Raw genomic sequence first — 23,535 nt, forward strand, 5'->3', positions numbered from 1 at the left:
TTAGATATTGTTAAAAGTATTCAATCATACATAAATATTATTTGAAGTGCTTGGAATGTAAAGGAAATTACGAACTGAATTGATGCTGAGGAAATATTATTTGAACTGCTTAGATATTGTTAAAAGTATTCAATCATACATAAATATTATTTAAAGTGCTTGGAATGTAAAGGAATTACGAACTGAATTGATGCTAAGGAATATTATTTGAACTGCTTAGATATGTTAAAAGTATTCAATCATGCAACAATGATATTTCAATAACTGATATTACTCACTTTATGCAGAGAATTCGATGATAATCTGATGTAGAGATCTGAAACAAATAAGACACTAATCAAATATTTTTCAACAGAAACGTATGCTGGAACAGGAGGACTCCTCCCTCGTCCCTCTGATAAAGGAGGGAGAAATGGGCTTTGTTGATTTGATCAACAAACCTGTGAGCAAGCCGTGGGTCCCATTGAGAGAATTGGAGGAGGACCATCCCTACCGAATCGTCAGTGTGAGGGAACATACCAATCAGCACGGACGCAGGATAATATTGAAAATCATCAATGCAGGAAGCAAATGTGAGGTATATCTGCCTCAAAGATTTGCTTCCTGCATTGATGCAGCGAAAATTCGCGATTTTAATCTTACTTGTAAAAATTATGTTTTGGTAGTTACGCATAAGTGTCCAAATTGGACAGATATAAAAATTGTTAAAGCATAACAATTTTTATATCTGTATACAATTTGGACACTTGTGTGTAACAAATTGTATATATGTATGTATGCGAGTAGTGTAATAAAATAAGTGTACATTTGATAAAAAATTGTTTTCAATTCTTACCTGTTGTTGTTGTTGTTGTTGACGATCTTGATAAGTTTGTAATGAATATCACACAGAAGAAATGGTTCAGCTGCTCTGTTGTGAATGATAATTTAAATAAGGTGGACAGGTCTTTTATAGTTTGTTGTGAGCATGCTCAGTAGAGTTAGCGCTAGAGGCAGACAGCTGTGCAGGCAAGCGCTGCCAGCTTCTCGCGCCCCTCCTTCTTGTGCTCCCACAGATGTGGGTGGCCCGTCATCATTTCTTCCCTTTTCAAATCACATTCACCTTTTCAGATTTGAAATAATATTCTTATCATTCAAGCAATGTATCACTTCAATCTGAGAGTATAGCATTAGATGTAGAAATATGAATTCACTTCCAACTCATTGGTTGAACATTAAACCAAATCAAGTTGATGTATTGATTAATTAATTAACCTCAGTTAATGTTCAACCATTGAGTTGAAAGGTAATGAAAAATGGTATGTAGGAGAAAAAAGCAGAGTTTGAGAAAAAAGCAGAGTTCGAGGAAACGGGGTAAAGGAATCTTGAGTTCAGCGGCGAGAGTTTTTAAAGGTTTGGCAGGTAATGTAACATCAACTATTCTAAATAAGGTAATTGATAACCTTGGAGAAGAATATCATATTCCCGGATACGAGTGGTGTGGCCCGGGCACCAAGGTTAATGAAAGGTTAAGAGAGGTGATCAAGGCATAAATTCGTTAGATAAGCTTGCAAGGCCCACGATATAGCCTATACTCAAAATAGTGATAATAAAACTCGAGCGGTAGCTGACAGGGCTCTAGCGAACGCTGCATGGGACATTTTCAAAAATCCTCAAACCCTCTTGCCGAGAAAGCACTTAGCTATCTTGTTACAAACGTTATGAAAGCTAAAGCGGCATTTGGTGGGACTTTGAGAAAGAAGAAGAAGAAGAAGGGGGAGAGGAGAAGTTATAGTAACGATATTAGACGCAAAGCTATAGCTCAGTTGAAAAAGCATATTGCAGGAAAAGGATATTTTTTGAAGCCTTTTCCTAAAAGTGGTGGTAGACTTCTAGCCCCACCCCCGCCAGCATCATATGGAGTGAGTTTATTCCCCCAAGTTAAGAAACGTAGAACAACAGCGAAGAAGAGTAGGAAGAAGAAGAAGAAACTTATTATACGTGCAAACGTAAATACTATGAAGATTGAAATTCATTCTGATAAAGCCATTGATTTAACACGTTCTGATTCGATTGCTAAGATACTTGGTTTTGATAATGTTGTTTTGCAGCCAAATAAATGGCATTATTCCAAACATTTGGTTAACATAACAAGCGTTGACAGTATTCTTGTTGAGTGTAATTTAGCTTGCGGCAGTTATTCTGAGGGAAAACAAAATCATATAATCTACGAATTTTTACCAAAGGTTCCTAGCGGTTATTTAATAAACGAAGTACCATCACCGATTATTTATGTACCTTTGAATACGCATCGAATTCAAACTATTAATGTAAAGGTAACGGACCAGAACGGATCGTTTATTGATTTCCGCGGAGATACAATTACAATTAGGTTGCACATACGCGAAAAGTAATGGGTTATCTTATTTTCAACCCACGTTCGAATAAGAACAATCAAGTCATTAGAGAAAGGAACGCGATAGCGACAACACCTAAAAACAAACGTGCTTTGTCGGCTAAAAGCGCGAGAATATTAGAAAAGTTGGGTTTTATAGTCGATTGGCGACATGTTAGGCGGGGGAGCGGCGGCAATTAGTGAAATACTGGATGTGGAGACAGACCTTCAGTTTTATAATGATATTACTAAATTCCAATTTCACACTCATACAGTTTATTCGGGACAGGAAATAAAAAACTCTGACGAGGCACGTATTGGCATAAATTCTTTAGATGTCTATTCTTTACCTTGTAAATCATTCATATTGATTGAGGGAACAGTTAACTGTACAAAACCGGGAAAAGACCCAGCCGATACACCAGTTGCAGCAGGCTATAAATTAAGCAGTAACGTAATCGGTAACCTTTTTGACGAAATACGATATGAATTAGCAGGTCAGCAAATTTCTAAATCAAGATTGATTGGATTAACATCCACAATTAAAGCTATATTGGTGAAAAATACTCTCGATAAAAACACATATCACTTGGCTGGTTTTGACAGAGCAGGATATGAGCTAGCAGATAATACATTCACTTTCTGTGTTCCGCTGAAATTAATCCTCCCGTTTTTTGAAGATTTTCAAAGAATAATTTTAAATTTGAAACAGGAACTCGTCTTATTGAGGTCACCGACAGATCTAAATTGTGTTGAGTCTCAAAGCGGAACAAACGTTAGTGTGAAAATTACAAAACTGCAATGGCGCATGCCCTACATAACTTTAGAAGATCATGTAAGACTGAAATTTTTGAGACTGCTCGATGCTGACACTCCACTGAAATTAGGTTTCCGCCATTGGGAAATTTGTGAATTACCAAATTTGCAAAATTCACTTAACCATTCTTGGGCGGTTCGTACCACATCGAGTTTTGATAGTCCAAAATATGTTATAATTGCATTTCAAACTGATCGTAAGAATAAAATAAATAAATCAATATCTAATTTCGATAGCTGCGGTATTTACAATGTTAAAGTATATTTGAACAGTGAGTATTATCCATATGAAAATCTGCTAGGTAAGAAGGAGGTTTTATACCGCATGTTCTTGGATTTCGCACCCTCGTATTATAATCATTCAATCAATAGTGAACTCGGAACAGAAATCGATTTTAAAACATTTTGTGATTCAACACCACTGATTGTTGTAGATTGTTCACACCAACCAAGTCATTTGAAATCATCGACAGATGTTCGTATTGAAATGGAATTTAAAAGTGCAGTACCTGCAAATACTTCCGCTTATTGCGTTTTAATTAGCGATCGTGTGATGGAATATACACCTCTCACGAGTATGGTGAAAGAAGTTCAGTAATTTGTTGATAGAGTGCATCACTGCAGGTTATATAAGGTGTGTACTGCAACAAATGTAAGCCATTATCAGTTTCACCTTTGAACAGTCAACATGTCCTATTCTTTGTGTTCTGATATTTTGGATAAGCCGCAAACTCGCTCTATTGGTATTCAGTGCGATCTTGATAGTTTCTATTATGAAGCAAGCTGCAGTACGCCGAAGCCGCTGGAGGTGGAGGAGGAGGAGGGGAGAGACGCAGGATTACCGAAGCCGCTGCAGGTGGGGGAAGACAAAGGAGGATTTGAGGAACCCCCCGCCGCGCTCGCCGCCCCCGCCGCCGCCGCTGAGGGGAGAGACAAAGCCTACGAAGAGAAAGAAGGTCAAGCGACTGCTAAAATTGCTACAGTTGATCTTCACTGGTTTAAACAAGATTGTAATCAAATTATTGTGAAAGAACTTGCCATAATTGATCAGTTTAATAATTATATTGTGTTCCATTTCAAATCGCCATTTGCAAAGTCAGAATTGAGTGCAAAATTGTATAACGATGCAACATGGTTAGAACGTCACTATCATAAAATAAAATGGGAAGATGGAGATTTAGAATACAATGAGTCATTAATTCGTGATTACCTTGCAGCTTATGAGAAAATTTTCACAAAAGGAACTGAGAAAGCAAAGTTTTTAAGAAGATTGCATAGCAACGTACAATGCATACCAGAGGATTTTCCAAAACCTGATTTCAGCTTTTTCACTAGTTCATGGTGTTATGCTGCATGCAACATTCATAAAAATAATCCACATTCTCGGTGTGCCTTATTCTCCGCCCAGCATTATAATTCTTTGTTGTTTAAAAATATGTATCAAACAAATAATTTCTTGTGCGAAAACAATCGAATGCAAAGTATGAAAATGGCTCCGATGTACACAATTCACAGAAAAGAAACTTTGCTCGTTATGGATTCTTCTACAACGGAAAGGATCTACAGTGTGTTTATTGCCAGCATGCATTGAGACTGCATAAAGCGCGTACATGTTGTCTATCGTCAATTGATGAAGAAAGACCGCTTAATTACTCTATAATAGTTCCTGCCTACACCTAGTTTTCTTCATTCGTTCAACATCATGGATCCGAGAAAGTGGTTGGCTCCTGACAACGAATTGGAAGTGAGGTTAAAAAACTGTATTGATTGGTACGATGAGTGTGAAAGTGCAATTAGGAAATCAACTCCTGAAAATTATAGTTTGGCGAAGCAATTGAAAGACATTTTTCTAAGCACGGTGAATTTAAATGATATAAGAGACTATCTATGTTATTATCGTCCTCATAATTTATGTATAGATAAGCTAATTAGAATTGAAGATGAAGTTATGTGTTGTTGTAGTGAAATGTGTAAATAAACGTTTTCTGCCTTCAAACGATTTTTCATTCCGATATCCCATTCACGTTTTTTAGTTTAGTTGCTGCTTAGAGCTAGAGCAGACACCACGTGTGTGGTAATCTTTAGTGCGCGTGTGCCTATAACACGTGCATCTCATTAATTTAGAGCTAGAGCAGACAGCACGTGTGGGGTAATCTTTAGTGCACGTGCATATCATCAATTTAGAATTCTTTCCCCCTCATTCGACTCGCATCAAACATCTGCAAGATGCAGTGTTATGGTTTTTCAAAATTCAAAAAATTATCTCGTCTCTTGATGTCAATTTCATTTAATGAATTTGATTCAATTGCGAAGAATATTAAATTTTCAACAGGATGTCAAGATGTTGATTTACCGTTAACAAAAACAGAAAATGTACACTTTTCGATTCTATCTGAGATTTTCGAACTGCTCAATATTCTAGACAGCGGTCATCTACATTATGATTGTACAAATGATTCGCCATTATCTGTTGTTAAAAATTCCGATGAACTTTGGAAATGCTTGTACGATATTGCAGATAAAAAATGTAAAAGAACGTAGAGATTTATAGCATTAGATGAGAGAGAATTTCTCAATTCAATTAGATATAGAGAGAGTCATTGACCTCACTTTAATATGGATTCACTTTAATCTGTCACCAAGGGAATTTTTCCCTCTCATCTATACTGGGAGAGAATTTCTCAATTGATTCTTATCTCCTTTCGGAAAGGGTGGAGGAAAGAGATGACATGAGTAAAAGAAGGAGATCTCTATCTCTATCATAGTAGAGCGAAATGGATTCACTTCAATTTGTCACCAAAGGAATTTTTCCCTCTCAAGAGATTTTTTCCCCCACATCTTTAGAATTCACCTCAATCTGTCACCATAGCATCAGATGTAGAAATATGAATTCACTTCAATTTGACAGTAGACAGAGAGGGAATTTTTCCTCCTAAAAGGGAAATTTTTTTTCCCTCACCTGGAGAGAGAGAGAGATATCTCCCTCTCTCTCTCTATCCCCCTCACCTCCACTGGACAGGGGGAAGGGGAAATCTATTTTTAGAAAGAGAGAGAAAGATATATCTCCCTCTCACTCTCTCCCCCTCACCTCCACTGGACAGGGGGAAGGGGATTTAGAAAGAGAGAGAAAGATATATCTCCCTCTCACTCACTCCCCCTCACCTCCACTGGACAGGGGGAAGGGGAAATCTATTTTTAGAACACCCCCCGCCCTACGGGCGGGGGAAGGGGAGGAGGGATGGACGAGGGGGGAGAGGGGGGAGGGGGATCTCGAGCAAAAAAGTGGCTTCAATATCCCAAATATACTCTACTCACGCAATTAATCTCCCAATTCTACTTCAACTAATTTCATCGGTTTCTTCTTCAAACTAGATCAAAATTAATGATAATATAACGAGAACTTGACAATTTGTCCCTCTGAATGGAAAACAGATCCATTCAGAGGACCGAAGCTCGCACACCGTTACATGTTTTCCCGGTTACGTCTCAATTCGAACTGCGGCCTATTCACTGAAAATTATTCCCCCTCCACGAGCGTTGAGCATAATTTCCAGTGGAAAAGCCAAAGCTGCAAAAAGGTCAATGGTCGCACAATTCCCAAATACAGTAACTTTTTCGGCAAGAAATTAAAACTGCATTTGAAAAATGCACGAAAATTGCTTTAATTTCGACAACTAAGCAACAAGTTAGCAAATTCAAACAGGACAGAGTCAATTCTCACAATAAAAACACAGGGTTCAACATACAGTAAAAATCAAAGTTCATACAGTTCAAAAACCTGAAAAATAATGTAAGATACACAAGAACAACTACAATAATCTGTAATAGTGTTAATATTGAGTGGGTATTATTGTAAATTGTTTTTTTTGTGCGTCTTATTTTCCAGGTTTTTGAACTGGAATGAACTTTGATTCGTACTTTCAGATTTTAGTGTGAGAATATTTGACCATGTTTATTGAATGTGCTAGCTTGTTGCCTAGTTGTCGAAGTTCAAGCAATTTTCGTGAATTTTTCAAATACAGTTTCAATCTCATGTCGAAGAAGCCACTATATTTGGAAATTGTACGAGCATTGACCTTTTTGCAGCTTTGGCTTTTCCACTGGAAGTTATGCTCAACGCTCGTGGTGGGGAATAATTTTCAGTGAATAGGCCGCAGTTCGAATTGAGACGTAACCGGGAAAACATGTAACGGTGTGCGTGCCTCGGTCCTCTGAATGGGTCTGTTGCCCATCAAGAGGGACAAATTGAAAAGTTTTCCATTATCAGTACTTTTGTTGTAGTTTGTATAGTAATCTAAAATTGATAGAATCAGTAGATGTAAATTTAAGAGGTTAATTGTGTGCGTGAATTTAAGTTGAGTGTAGTGAGTTTCATTAGGTCTGAGTTTATTGAGTTTTGGATTAAGCGTTCTCAAAAGTAAAATTTGAAATTGTTGAAATGGTGAGTGCCAAACTGTTGTTTTTATTTAGCTCGAAATTTAGTACATAGAATGACCGAGGCCCGAATTTAGTTGCAGCAAGTTAGCAGGTTCCCAAAATGTATAGATTGAAATTGAATATACCTTCTTTTTCTATAAATCAGTTACTGAGTAACTCAGTTTTAAAATTTGACACGATTTCTATTGATTCTTTGATGAGTTCAATAAACCTGAGGTTGAATTTTAAAAGTATTTTTCATTGAAGTTCCTGGCTCGTAGTGCATTTGGATGAACGAATTCACTAAAAGCTCCCAACCAATCAAAAATTCAAATACCGGTAGATGATGTGATAGCAGTAGACTTTAGCAAATATTATATAAGAGAAGAAACACCCCCCTCCGTTCACAAATCAATATCCCACTAAATTTCACACTATTACAATTGACAAAAGGATAGCAACACCAATGTTGATCAAATACTGTCATATAACTTGGACCTCACTACATAAACGTTTGTCGTATCAATTCTTTATTGCTTTCGCACTAAAATGCAAACATGAAAGTCATGAGGTCTTTGCGAAAGGTCGTTATTGTTCTGAATTTGAATCCGAATTCCGGTTAACTGAAGCTGATAACTGTCGACTACTGTCTATTATTAGTGTTTTGTTGGGGTGAGAGTGTAAGAACAGCACAATATGAGAGACTACCAGCGTCACATAGCTTCACTAAAAACAACTAATATGACTATCGACTTGAGTTAACAGTGATATTTGCAATATAAATGCCCTATTTCATATCTTCATATCCCATCATTTCCCTATGAACACAGATCCACCATAGGAGTCCCGAAATTGATAGAGATGCAACTAATCCCATTATAAAGTTTGATGGTTTATGTACGTGTCTCAATTACAAATGAGCACACGTTCTCAGAAGTGAGAACGCCCTTTCCTATCTATTACAACACCCGTATTGTATCGATAGCATCGATGTTCGAATATCGATGTCCGAGGATCGATGTCCTAATATCGATGTCTTATTATCGATAATTGATGCATATTATGAAGTTTGATGATTTATGTATGCGTCTGAATTCCAAATCAGTGAGAAAATTCTCTCAAGTGTCCTTTGGTATCTATTACAACACTCGTATCGTATCTATAGTATTGATGTTCGAATATCGATGTCCGAGGATCGATGTCCTAATATCGATGTTTTATTATCGATAATTGATGCATAATTATGAAGTTCGATGGTTTATTTACGTGACCCAATCAAGTCAGCACACGTTCTCACAAATGTCCTTTCTTATCTATTACAACACTCTAATCGTATAAATAGTATTGATGCTCGAATATCGATGTCCGAGGATCGGTGTCCTAATATCGATGTCTCATTATGAAACAATTAGTAGATTGAATTGAAAGTAGAATCTAGTGACTAACAACTAGTCATGTGTTTCAGCTATACAAATAACTAGTAGTTCTGTAAACAGTGGACCTCGCGCAGTTAAAAACTACAGCCTCCATCAGAGTGAATTATGTCCTGTCCTGACGTGTCGGCGAGATATCGGTGTGTAAACAACTAATGGCTGTTTCAAATGTTGTATCGCCGATAATTGTTATCATTTGAATGCTAATAATTTGTTGTAAACAACTATTCTACTACAGTATCATCAAAAGCTTACCGAGTTGAAAGCAGAGAAAAGTCGGGAGAAAATACTATGCTACTTCAAGTTATCAATTGTATGCCTCACTGCATGCAATTAATAGTCCACACAACAGCTGTTTTTTCATTAAGTTACATTGAGATATTGAATTGCATGCATCATTGTATGCAATTTATAATCCACTCGACAGCTGATTTATGATGAATAATTCTTTAGTCTGATTTTTACTGTAATATTGGTGTAAGAAGGAGGCTCCTTATCCCTTTTATATTATCCTTGAAATGCAAAATTTCATAAAAACCTTGTATCTACGTCGACGCGCAATTTGAAAAGGAACATACCTGTCAAATTTCATAGAAATCTATCACCGTGTTTCGCCGTAAATGCGCAACATATAAATACTTAAACATTTAAACATAAAGAGAAATGCTAAAACCGTCGAGTTAAATCTTAGACCTCACTTTGCTCGGTCAAATATATACAGCTGACTAGAATCCAACCATTTTCTTGAAAATCACTTAGAACTAGCAATGGCTAGGTTTTATTCAATAGACCTGATACATCTTCATAGAAACCTCATTTATGACAATATAATACGTCATATTATTGTGATACAAAGTCTACGTAAGATGAAAGCCAAATTGAATAGCATTTATAATGTGAATTATTACAGTTGTTAATACTATCAATCTCTGCATATAACTATAAAACTAAATCAATCTATTCATATTTTCAACATAGGCCTACCTTTCATTCAAGAAATTCGATATCCCGGGATATCTGATCATCATCATCATCATTATTGGCACTACAGCCCATGTAGAGCCTTCTTAGCCTTCACAACCACATCCTTCCATCCCTCCCCACATTCTGCTGTTCTTCTCCATCTTCTCACATCCAGTCTTCGCAAATCCTCTTCCACATCGTCAACCCACCGCTTTCTTGGTCGTCCTTGTAATCTTCTTCCTCCGAGTTTGCCTTCCAGCACCATCTTTGACACCCTCCCTTCCGGCATTCTGTGCACATGACCAGCCCATCTCAGCCTCATACTTTTCACAACAGATAAAATACTCGTCTCCTCGAACAACTTTCCAGTTCCTCGTTTTTTCTTATCCTCCATATTTCATTTTCCTTGATTGCTCCAAAAATTCTTCTTAAAATCCTTCTTTCCCATCGCTGAAGCAGACCTTCTTCTCTTGTAGTCAATGTCCAAGCTTCGGCTCCATATGTCACTATTGGTCTTAAAACTGTTGTGTAAATTTTTATTTTGCCTTTTTTTGACACATTCTTGGACTTCAGGATATTCTGCAGGGCGAAGTACACCCTATTTCTGGACATTATCCTAGCATCCACTTCTTCTGCTACATTATTCTCTTCCGTTATTAGGGTGCCTAAATACTTGAATGATTTCACTTTCTCAAAGGTTCTACCTGATAACTGTATCTGTGTTCCATCATTCACTGGCCTCCTGGACATAACCATCACTTTGGTTTTCTGCATATTTATTTCCAGGCCTACTTCTCTTGCCTCATATTCCAGCTTTTCATAGATCTCTGTCAGCTCCCTCCTGTTTCTTGCTAGTATGGTATCTGATAGAATAAACCCGAGAAATGAACGTCCCATTTCAATCTATTCAATCAATATCAATGATTTCCATGAAAATTATGAAATATTTTTCATTCATAGAGCGAATGTATCTTCTCATGATCCACCAATAGACTCTCATGATTGAGATGAAGTATTTTGCTAGTCCATTATTGTGGAAAATATTTTATTTATAAGCTATTATCCAGTGTGGTTCGAACTTCTAGTATGGTAAATACCGTAACACACATGGTTTTATTATCATGTGTTTAAAAATATTATACATTGAAATAACAAAATTGACTAAAATAGACAGTTCGTTTTTGGAACGAACTCAAATAAATAAGTTGTTTTGGGAAAGTTTAAGTAATTGTTAAGAAATAAACAGAAATTTATTGAAGTGTGATGGAAAATCTTATTCTAGGATAATAAGATTTCCTATATGATTAACAAACGATTCTGAAACAGTACGGAGATGGAAAAGGATAGCGCTATCTGCTTTGTAGAATGATAGACAAGGATAGCAACACCAATATTAATCAAGTGCTGCTATTATAACGAGAATTACACTATTGTTATGCAACTCTCCATTCACATAGATCAGTTCTGTCGATATCTGCCAGTTGACATTGTAATCCCAAAATCCCAGCTCTATAGAGAGGTCCAAGTTACAATGGCAGTATTTGATCAACAGTGGTGTTGCTATCCTTGTCTACCATCCTACAAAGCATATAATACTATCCTTTTCTAGCTCCGTAACGTTGCTGAATAATTTTATTAACAATGTAGTAGTAATAAATTCATTCAACAAAATATTTTAATATGAAATTCATTATCTAATTCATAATCATATTTTCTATGATTATCTTAACTTCATGATCAACAAACGATTCTGAAACAGTATGGAGATGGAAAAGGATCTGCTTTGTAGAATGATAGACAAGGATAGCAATAGCAATATTAATCAAGTGCTGCCATCATTGAAAAATATATTTTCTTGACGACAAAACTAAAGTTCATTACTTTGGACAAGAATAAATATCACATCAGATATGTTGGTATCAGTTATCCTCTATAGAAGGCAGTGGCAATGCAGAGGATCGACAACACTGTTCTCCTATCTTTCTCTACTGCCAATATAACGTGGACCTCACTACAGATCAGTGCTCTGTCATATCACCCAGCTGACATTCTAATCTCAAAATCCCGGCTTCAAACCCACAGTTCACACAATAGGTCATATATACGGTAATCCTCCGTGATAGACATGTATGGCTACCTATAATCTATGATATGATAAAGTAAAAGAATTATTGGCTTTTAGACGTACAAGATAGGAAATTTATGAATGATGCATCATCACGTCTGATCAACTCAACTGATTAACTTGGAACTTTGCATAAAGATTCTTAAGGCTGTGCAAAGGCTAAAAATAAACTTTCTACTGCTGATATTTTTCAAAGTTTTTCGATTTATATATCATCAAGCTATCAAAATGAAAAAGCTTTCTCAGGAAACATTTTTTTTTCCGATCATTACGTTTTGAGATATGAGCGCCTAAAGTTTAAATTTTTGGGACAGAATAATTCAACTCGGTAAGAGATAAATCCATGAGATTTAGAGGATAAATTATTCATGGTATTGTTGATTGAATAAAATGAACATATTTTTAAAATATCAATTTTTGAGAAAGTTATTCGATTTATTGAAAATTACCAAAAATAACTCAACTAAAAGCTTTTTTGGTCATTTTTAGTAATTTGAATAACTTTCTCAAAAATCGATATTTTAAGAATATTTTCATTTTATTCAATCAACAATACCATGAAAAATTCATGAAGAATTCTTCTTCTGAATCTCATGGAATTATCTCTTAACGAATATGAAATGTTCTGTTCCAGACATTTAAATTTTAGGCGCTTATATCTCAAAAAGGTAACGATCAGAAAAAAAATGTTTTCCTGAGAAAACTTTTTCATTTTGATAGATTGATGATATATAAATTGAACAACTTTGAAAACTATCACCAGTAGAAAGTTTATTTTTCGCCTATGCACAGCCTTAATTTACCGGGGATAGTTATAATCTAATTTCAAATTCTTCAATATTTTAGTAGGTCATGTTTCAGTTTGTAAAGTTTATAATCAGCACCTCGCGGAGCACGGGCTACCTGCTAGTACTATACGTTATCACAGCATTCAGACCACACAATAGACTTAGGTTGGCCGTCCATTAGAAATGTTTTCGTCCGAACTAGCATCGGCCGAAAATCACCGAACGCGACCGAACGATCCCCCAACAAAGAAGGGAATAGATGCTCGTCCATTGCAACAGGTTCATACAGCCGTGCACGGCCGATCAAATTTTCGATCCAAATTGAATAGGATTTTCCGGCTCTATCTGGCCAAACTAACTAGTAGAGCTGAGACAACAAAGTGTTCCTAACCTAAAATTGTTTCACAGTATTGTTTGTTTTTTGAAATTGTTGTGTTTTATAAAGTTGGAACTATGCGAGACAAAAGATATCATCGTCGTGATGTTCACAGGAATCTGTAGACAAAGATTACTGAACAAATAGGATCTGAAGGTAAGATTGTTGTAATGAATAACTAATTTAGTGGATATTTTGTTTATTCAATTTTCAAAATCTCAATAATATAATCATTGTTTATGAAAAATTTTGGCTATGATAGTAGTTAATTCAATAATTGACAACCAGCCTACTACTGAACTAGACTGACGTAAACGGTTCCAATGGACGACCATATTCGGCCGAATTAACAGCCGGCAGATTCGTCCGATCCAACGGCCGAACGGATCAGTTGAATACGGTTCCAGTGGACGGTTACCCTATAGTGAGGTCCACGTTATAATGACAGTATTTGTTAAACTTTGGAATTGCTATCCTTGTCTATATCATTCGACAAAGCCGGTGGTACTATCCTTTTCTAGGTCCACAACGATGCAAATTATGTTTTTGACAGTGTAGAAATATAATTAATTAATGAAGAGAATCGGCATCGCTATTCTCCTATCTTTATCCACTGTCATTATAACGTGTACATCACTATAGTGAAACCAGGACTTCTTAAAACCTTTGCCTGTCTCTTCGAGAGGCAGGAGTATTGTTATCTTTGTACGTTTACTATATAATCATATGATAATGGAAAGCTATATTGAAAACAGCTATAACTCCCTTGTTTTCGGGTATTTTTGGAAATGGGACTTAAGCTTTAAAGAATTTGGGGTCGCTGAATCCAAATCCGAATTCAGAAATCTTCTATCTGTATTTTTAAGAAAGTTAGACTTTGAGAAAAAGTGATGAGTCATACTTACGTCGGCGTAATTGTTAGATCTGTCGGCTTATTTGTAAGATCCCCATGTGAAAGCACAGGAGAGCTGCGAAATATGAAATATGATCTTCCGTAATATGATCTTCAGGAGCTAGGATTCTGCCATGTGAAAGAGGCCTAAGGCTAGCCACTACCGGTAGAACATGAATGGCAAGCATGTATGATACACATGACGTCATCCATGGTTGTGCCATCACAGCGAAAAGCTTTGAACAACATTTTCTTGGGAATAGATTTCTGTTTCATCGATTTTTTGTTGTTCATTTTCTCACCACTACTTTATCTGAGGTTAAAATATTTTTCCATCATCACAATTTGTATTTTTCTAGTGGTTTATTTATTGTTTGTCTCATGTTAGAAGCCTCTAGCTGATGACATACATGCATTTTGAACATGTGTGTGCATGCCAAACATGCATGTACACACATGTTCATCATAAGTGGCCTGTGATAAGTGAGTCTAGGGCTTTTCACATCAATCTGTCTGCAAAGCTTGCATGAGGAGCATTTATGTTATTCATCAGGAATGCTGATATTTTAAAGTGAGGTCCACAATTTAATGAAGGTGGTGAAAGATAAGAGAACAGCATTGCCGATTCTATGTCTTGCCACTGCCTTCTATAGGGGATAGCTATACCGGTATATCTGATGGCCTATTACCTATGATACCTAACATCATAGGTAAGGAAAGTATTGATTTCCAAAAAAATTTAAGGTACCCTAATTTCATGTTTTCTATACGTTTTATTACTTTCCTTGCCCTATTACCATAGGTAAGGAAAGTATTGCTTTCCAAAAAAATTGATGGTACCCCAATTTCATGTTTTCTATACGTTTCAAGGTCCCCTGAGTCCAAAAACATGATTTTTGGGTGTTGGTCTGTGTGTGTGGGTGTGTGTGTCTGTGAACACGATAACTCCATTCCTAATCAACCGATTGACTTGAAATTTTAAACTTAAGGTTCTTATACCATGAGGATCCGACAATAAGAAATTCAATAAAATTCAATTCAAAATGGCGGATAATGGCTAAAACACCATGTTTTTCACGGTTTTCTCGAAAACGGCTCTAACGATTTTCTTCAAATTTATACTCTAGATAGCTATTTATAAGCCCTATCAACTGACATGAGTCTCATTTCTGGGGAAATTGCAGGAGCTCCGTAATATTCCTGAGAAGAATGAATTTTGTTAAATTTCTATCACGATTTTCTCAAAAATGACTTGACCGATTTTTTTTCAAATTCATACCCTGTGTAGTAATATACCAGCTCTATTAACTGGCATGAGTCTTCTCCCTGGGAAACTAACAGGGGGTCCACACCATCCTTGAGAAATTTACTTTGTAACCTCCTTCTCGTGCGTGAGGTAGGTAGGTAGAGCAGTTTATTCAAAAGAACACATGTCGATATTTTATTTGTAGAACAGCTGTTTTGACAACTTTTAAAAAATCCTCAAATTTCATAATTCAAACAAAGGAAAATGTACTCTGAACACAATCACAATAGTATAATCGTACTTTTAATTATTTAGCCGCCAATCGGCATAATGTTATTCCCTAAATTATCCTCGTTAATGAGCCTTTTAGATCAATGAGCAAAGAAAGTTGTGTGAGTGTACCACACCAGATTCTTCATAATTGAGATTGAATATTATTCTACAATTCTATTTCTATATTGTTGAAAAACGATCTGGTAACTTTGTAGATCCAGAGAAGGATAGCACTATCTGCTTTCTCGAATGATAGATAAGGATAGCAACAGAAATGTTAATCAACTACTGCCATTGTAACGTGGACCTCACTATATAGGTTAAAAAGCACATTGGTATCCCAACAGCTCTAACCAGGATAAGATGCAATTTTCTTAGAGATTTTCTTCCCGCCCGGAAAACACGGAAAATTCCGGAAATCGCGGGTCATTCATCATATGGGTCACGAAACTCCTTTCCCCTACATATAGGAGACTGTATTTTGAGATTTCACCTACTTTCTACCTTTTCTTCTTCTTCTTCTTCTTCTTCTTCTTCTTCTTCTTCTTCTTCTCAATCTTCTTCTTCCTCTTCTTCTTCTTTTTCTTCTTCTTCTTCTTCTTCTTCTTCTTTTCTTCTTCTTCTTCTTCTTCTTCTTCTTCTTCTTCTTCTTCTTCTTCTTCTTTCTTCTTCTTCTTCTTCTTCTTCTTCTTCTCCTTCACCATCTCCATCTCCATCTACTATCACTCCTGCTTGTTGGTTAATGTAAGTGTGAGAGATTTTTCTTCCTATACCATAATAAAAGTTGGGATTCTCCCAAAATATATTGAGTATTACGTTACACGTATATATATCTATTACGATAAATAAATCACCGGCACAATAATATATAACATACTTTCCCGAAAATACATATATAACTTTCATCTATCGTTTGTGGGATTTAATCACAGCTAAGACTCGTTCCCACTCACATTATATATCATATACCATATTTCATTTGATTCTACTTACTAAAAAATATAACCCCTGGGTTGGAGAACTCGTTCAAGAACTCACTGTTGTATTGAGATCTTTAAAACCCGCAGATTTCAATCATAAAGAGTTGGTGAAGATTATAAAAACAGCTAATAATCTTTCAGCTATAAATATTTCTCTAAATATAAAATCTCTCTATATAAATATCTCTCTAAATATAATACTTCTCTCTATATAAAATCCGCGAGCCAAATCCGTAGGTGTGTAGGGCCCATAACAAGTATAATTAATTTTAACAGGAGGATCCTTCCTTTAATGGGATCTTTCTTAAAATGAGGAAATTACTCTGTCGCTTCAACATTTCTGTCCCTCATATGTATCCAAACTCATTTTTTAAAATGAGAAGGTGATCATGTAATACATGATTTGAAATTGAAATTGAAATTTATTCACAGCACTGACATGTTATACAAATATTTTTACAATGCAATTGTTATAAAGAAACAGTATCATGATGGAAAAAAAGAAAAAGAACTTGAGTAGCTCAACAGCTGTGATTGAAGTTCCACACTATTGTACATAATAATATGAACGAGACAGTCACTTGATTTTGATAACTAAAAACAAGAAAGAATAAGTTTTTGTCAATTTCACACAAACAGAATTAGAGCAATAGTAAAAAAACAAAAAAAGAAATAATAATAAAACCTGACAAAACAAATAAAATATAATTTCCTAAAGTACCTAAACATCTATACAGTAAATATATAACATAACAAAAAAGAATAAATAAATAAACCTCTGTTACCAGTCATATTTTTAACAATTGAGTCTAAAACCAGTCAAATTGAGCATCAGTAAAGTGACAAATAAAGGGAAAAGTTGAATTTAGTACAAAGTTATTCAAAATACTACAAGGAAATACTCAAGGAAAAATAATATTAATTTAATAAAACCGATTTACGCGGGAAAAAAATGAAGAAAGTCTAAGTAAAATCAGAAACAGTGAAAAGCGTCTTGAAAAGATGGGAAAAAAGAACAATGACAAATGTATGATAGTCTAAAGAAAGGATTAGTTGGCCTCTAGAATATTTCCTCCTGAATGTCAATCCCAAATATCCACTCCTCAATTTCATTCCTGAGCTTTCTGCTACCGCTCATATTTTCTATGAATTTAGTCGGGATTAAATTTATCAGCCTCTGAGAGACGTAAGAAAATTGTCTTTCTCATTGTATTTCGATAAAGAGTTCCAAGAGAAAATGAATGGTGAAAACCGCACAATTATCTCAACCCGTATCAGTTTGTTGATTTAGAAATTGTAGATAATTATGTTGTATCTAACCAGCTGAAAGCATGTGTCAGCGCATGGATGTCTGCCTGTGTGATAGCTTTCAAATAGCCTCAGCTGATGTTATGAATGGAAAAACTGCTGTAATTGCATGCAATGAATTCTCATCTGAATAAATGATAAATCAAAACAATTTGTTTATGCACTTTCAATGTTATCTGTTATATCCTATAACAATTCAATATTTATATATCTACCATATCACGTCGCTCCACTTTTTCTTTTTTTGTGCCCCTTTCCAGAACTGTGATTACACTATAATTCTTTGTGAGTCACTATAACTCTCCGGTCAACAGAATTCAAAGACTTTTCAACTGTTTCTCTGGGCAACTGGACATCTTCTGGTTCTCTCGTGAAAAATTTTATAGAATATTAAACAGTCTATTGTGAGATGTCCTTGCTCGGTCATGTTGTCGATTATTTGTTTCTGTATATAGGTATGTATCTATTGCACTGTGTACTTCTTACTCATTTTGTTGCTTCATTGGCAGGTATCAGTCCTCTGACATTCATTTGTTAGTTTTATTCATTCTTTGTAACATTTTTTATTTTAATTTGAGAATCTTTTCATTTCTATATCCAGTTTTATGATAATTTTCTTGTATACATATATTTTTTTCCTTCTCTTGTATTTCTATATATTTTTTCTTTTAACATTATTGGAATTGTAAGTTACATTGCTCATTGTTAATCTTGTATTGTTGTATTTGTGAAGGAGACACATTAGGGGTAACCTGTTGTCTCCATAAATAAATAAATAAATAAATCCTGAAAAAGGGCGAAGGAGAGAGAGTCAATTTCGTTATCCAACGAACCTGATCTGTGAATTTGAAATTTGAATTCAAAATTTGAAGCCGATTGATCACTTCTTTCTAAAGATATTGTAGAACATATAAACTGACGGACAGACGTTGGCATTTAGTAAGTCAAAATTGTGAACTCGCTTACGCTCGTTAAATTATGTTCTTTTGGTGTTGCATTTCTAATTGGTGATAGAGGGTAGAATTTTTGTGGTAAAGAAAGGAAAGAATAATGGAAATGAAAGAAATGGAGAACGTGATGAATAGAAGCATTAGGAGATGAACCAGAAAAATATCTGGGAAAAAGTGACTTGGAAAAAATATCGTAGATATTATATTCACTTTTTGCTTTTAGAAAAACCGACTAGCAGTCAGATATTTTTACAATAAATGAATTAATCACTCACTGGACAACGAGATCTTTCGGCAGTTCCGCCATCTTCTTGGTTGTCAAGATAGTAACTCATTAGATAGATTAATTCATTTATTGTAAAATATCTGACTGCTAGTCGTTTTTTCTAAAAGCAAAAAGTGATTTAATAATAAGCAGTTCGTGATGGAAAACAACATTGAAGAATATTATATTCGTTGCGACTACCCAGAGATTAGATAAGATTAGATTAGAGTTTTTTATTCATGTATGTTACAATTTATACTAGCTTGTGGAGAGAGCGAGAAGGAGTGAGAAAGAGAGCGTGTGTGTGTGTGTGTGTGTGTGTGTGTGTGTGTGTGTGAGAAAGAAAGAGAGAGTGAGAGAGGGGTGTGGGAGAGCTTTATGATGTATAAGTGATGCTCTTGAAAAAAGATTACGAGAAATATGAGATGGATGCTACACCAGTAGCAATTTTCGGGAGTGGACAGTTTTATCGCTAATTGAAGCTAAAATTTTTCATGGCAGAGCATAAGATCTGCTGATTGCACCCATCTGGAATGATCTTTGCACTAATTACTTTTTAACGCATGTTTCGTTTTTGCCATGTCCAATCCCTTTTTCCAGCTTCTTTTGGTCCTTTTATCCAGTATCATTTCCATCTCTCACCAATAGTGAAGTCCACAGTATAATATAAGAACATACACCAATTCCGCCCGAGGTCAAATGTGAGTGATGCATGGCTCCTATACACACGTACACTACGTACGTCGTGACGTCATCACTGCTTGTTACAATATTTGGCCCGCTCTCACTCTGTCGAAGTGAAAACGGTATTTATATACTTTCAGGTATCATCTACTTTATAACCAACAACCCTTCCTAATCGATTCTAACAGAATTCGGATCAGAGTTCAGACATGTTCTTGGAGATTCATTGTTTAGAGAATCATTACACAGTTGATAATATGCGTCAGGCTCACTTCGCAGGCCTTATAAACATAGCTATCTATGGTGGAAAAGTTCCTGAATTTGAAATTCTATATCCCTCAGCCTCAATGGGCCATATGAATAAAAATGAGCATTTGCTTATACTTCTAAAATATTGAGCATTTGCTTCATTTTCTATAAATAAACGTGAGCAAAACCTTTTGCTGAAGCTCATTAAAAAAAATAGTTTGAGCATTTGCTCAAAAGTAAAAGCTTTTGCTCAAAATTGTATGAATAAACTAGTGCATTTGCTCAACTTTTGAAGCAAAAGCTTCAAAAAAGGTGAGTCTAGTCTAGAGCAGCTTATCACCTTTTGCTCATAGTAAAATGGTTCAACTGATTCGTATGAGGAAGAGGAAACTAAACCAGATACGATCGCAACCAATAGTTGAGAAACTATAAAACTCTTTTTAGATTCAACCATGATATATATCACCATTATCCCTACAAAAGAATAAATACAAAAGATAGCTGTACCTGTTATAAAGATAGCCATCACAAAATAGGAAATAGGCACTTAAGAAGATGAGAGTGTAGACGATTATAAGAAGGCTATTGATATTATAAGAATATGCTGAAGATTATTATAGAGATGACATTTTCTCACACTATTATTTCAAAATTCTAAACTCAACTAATCTAAAATTCTATTCATAAATAGAAAACAGACCAGACGACGCAAACACAAGCGGTGCACCCTACTTGCATATTTAGCGCTTCCGTGAGCTCTAAAAACAAAGTAAGGCTACAAAAGCGAATCAGCTGATCAAAAATCTTGAAAATACGTGACCATTTGCTCCCAGAGTTCAGGAGCATAAGGTAAGAGTATAAGGTAAAGCTTATTCATATAAAAATGAGCAAATACTTTTGTTTCTACCTTTTGCTCATGAGCAAAACCTTATGCTTTTGCTCATGAGCATTTGCTCTGGTTTTATTCATATGGGTCATTGTCTCTGTCATTAAAACATTTCAGAAATGAAAAGTCAAAACATTAGAATGAATGATTGAGACGAAGTGTTTGCTAGAGCCAATTAATTGATTTATTGATAATTCATTCAAGATGTATTTTAATGAGTGATCACAGCCTCATTGGTTCTACCCAATCTTTTATTATCCATTGGAATAGAATTATTTATTATTATTATTTATTTATTTACAATGCAAATGACACTAATTTAATAACATTGAGAGATAAAATAATAAGGTAGTCCTTTTGCAAATTTTCTTCCAAATTTATAGGTGACAACTTAGACCAGTTATAGAATAAACACGCTGGGCTGGGAAGTCTAGCCTCTGAAGCCAACATCTACTGCCAAATCCACCCATCTTGACGTCACAACCGTGACGTCACGCATCGTATGGAAAACTTTCAGATTGTGTCTAATTCAGATTCATGGTGTTTTTAGGCTATTTCTAGCTACGGGCAACAACGACATTGGTTAAGTTTTAATGTGTTATGTGATATCGGCTTCAAAGTTATAATGTGTTTTGAAAATAATAAGGTACGGTAGCCTACAAAACTAATTTATTGTCATGCTGCAATGAGTTCACTTACATCATAACCAAGGATAATATTACAGTTACAACTTACAATATTTATGTGTATAAAATTTCAACTTACGCATGTAAAGATATTCCACTTTTTTCCTAAAAATTTCAGTGCAATTATATGCTGCGCAGGAGATTACCATTTTCATAAATAATAATTACATGAATAAATAACAATCTGCTATGGAAAACAAGCTATGTTTAACAACAATGTAAGTTAAACACCACAAAACACTTACACAACAAACTCAAAAAAGTTTTCTATAATTTCTATACAATGCGTGACGTCACTGTTGGCTTCATCGACTTTCAGTATGAATATAGAATGGGCCGTGTTTATTCTATAACTGGTCTAAGGGTGACAAAGTCCAAGAGAAGGTTAGAATTTCACGTGTACAAATTATATGATAGAAATCTGTATTTCATTAACTGGGATAATATGTTGTCATAACACAGTAGTGTTTTGCCTAAAGCTTCCTTAGGATACCGGTCTGAATTTGAATTTCGCATCTTCAGTCGGGGAACAAAATGTCGGCTGCTAGTGAGATCGATGACGTCACTAACGTTCACTTTGATACGTTTAATTATGTGAGTGGCCGTGCACAGTTGACCGCAGGGCGGAATCAGTAGATTTCCCGTTATAACGGCAGTGAAGAAAGATGGGGAACAGCGTTACCGATACTCTGCCTTGCCACTGCCTTCTCTAGAGGGTAGCTAATACCAGTATATCTCAGGTGTTATTCTGTTCATTCGTGTGAACAATGATCAATAATTGTATTTCATTCTCCAACAAGAAATATTTTTCAATTATTAAATAATATTTTATCCGTCAAGAAAATTCTCCAATATATTTCTCAATATAAGCTGGGCACGTTAAGGCTGTGCAAAGGCTAAAAATAAACTTTTTACTCGTGATATTTTTCAAAGTTTTTTGATTTCTATATCATCAAGCTATCAAAATGAAAAATTTTTTCAGGAAAACATTTTTTTTTTAGATATGAGCGCCTAAAGTTCAAATTTTCAGGACAGAACATTTCAAATTCGGTAAGAGATAAATCCATGAAATTTATAGGATAGATTTTTCATAGTATTGTTGATCTAGTAAAACAAAAATTCTCTGAAGATATCAAGTTTTAAGATAGTTTATTCAATTTACTAAAAATAACCAAAAATAACTTTTAGTTGAATTATTTTTAATATTTTTGGTAAATTGAATGACTTTTCCAAAAATTGATATTTCCAGAAAATTTTTGTTTTACTAGATCAACAATACCATGAAGAATCCATCCTCTACATCTCATGGATTTATATCGTTCCCAATTTGAAATGTTCTGTCCCAAAAATTCAAACTTCAGTCGCTCATATCTCAAAAAGTAATGATCGCAAAAGAATTTTTTCCTGAGAAAACTTTTCCATTTGATAGCTTGATGATATACAAATCGAAAAACTCAGGAAAAAATCACGAGTAGAAAGTTTATTTTTAGCCTTTGCACAGCCTTAATTGTCGGTCCTGGTTGAAGTATGACACTCGTAAGACTCATTGACGGCTTGAATGATATATTCAGGCGAGGTGGAAATTCCGTCAGGGACTCCCCACTAATAAAAGCCCCCCCACTAATATACGAATATCATTATTTTTATTAACAGGCGATTAGTCGCACTGACTTGCAGAACATAAGCGGTCGCGCATGAGCATTTTGCTCACACTCACCCTTATGGGTTGACTAGACTATAAACAGTTGGTTTTGACAATGCTCTTCCAATATTTATTAATTTCAAATCTTTCTCAACGTGTTTTATGTTATTATATACTATTTAA

This window comes from Nilaparvata lugens, chromosome X, assembly GCF_014356525.2.
Source record: "Nilaparvata lugens isolate BPH chromosome X, ASM1435652v1, whole genome shotgun sequence".
NCBI classification, from domain to species: Eukaryota; Metazoa; Arthropoda; class Insecta; order Hemiptera; family Delphacidae; genus Nilaparvata; species Nilaparvata lugens.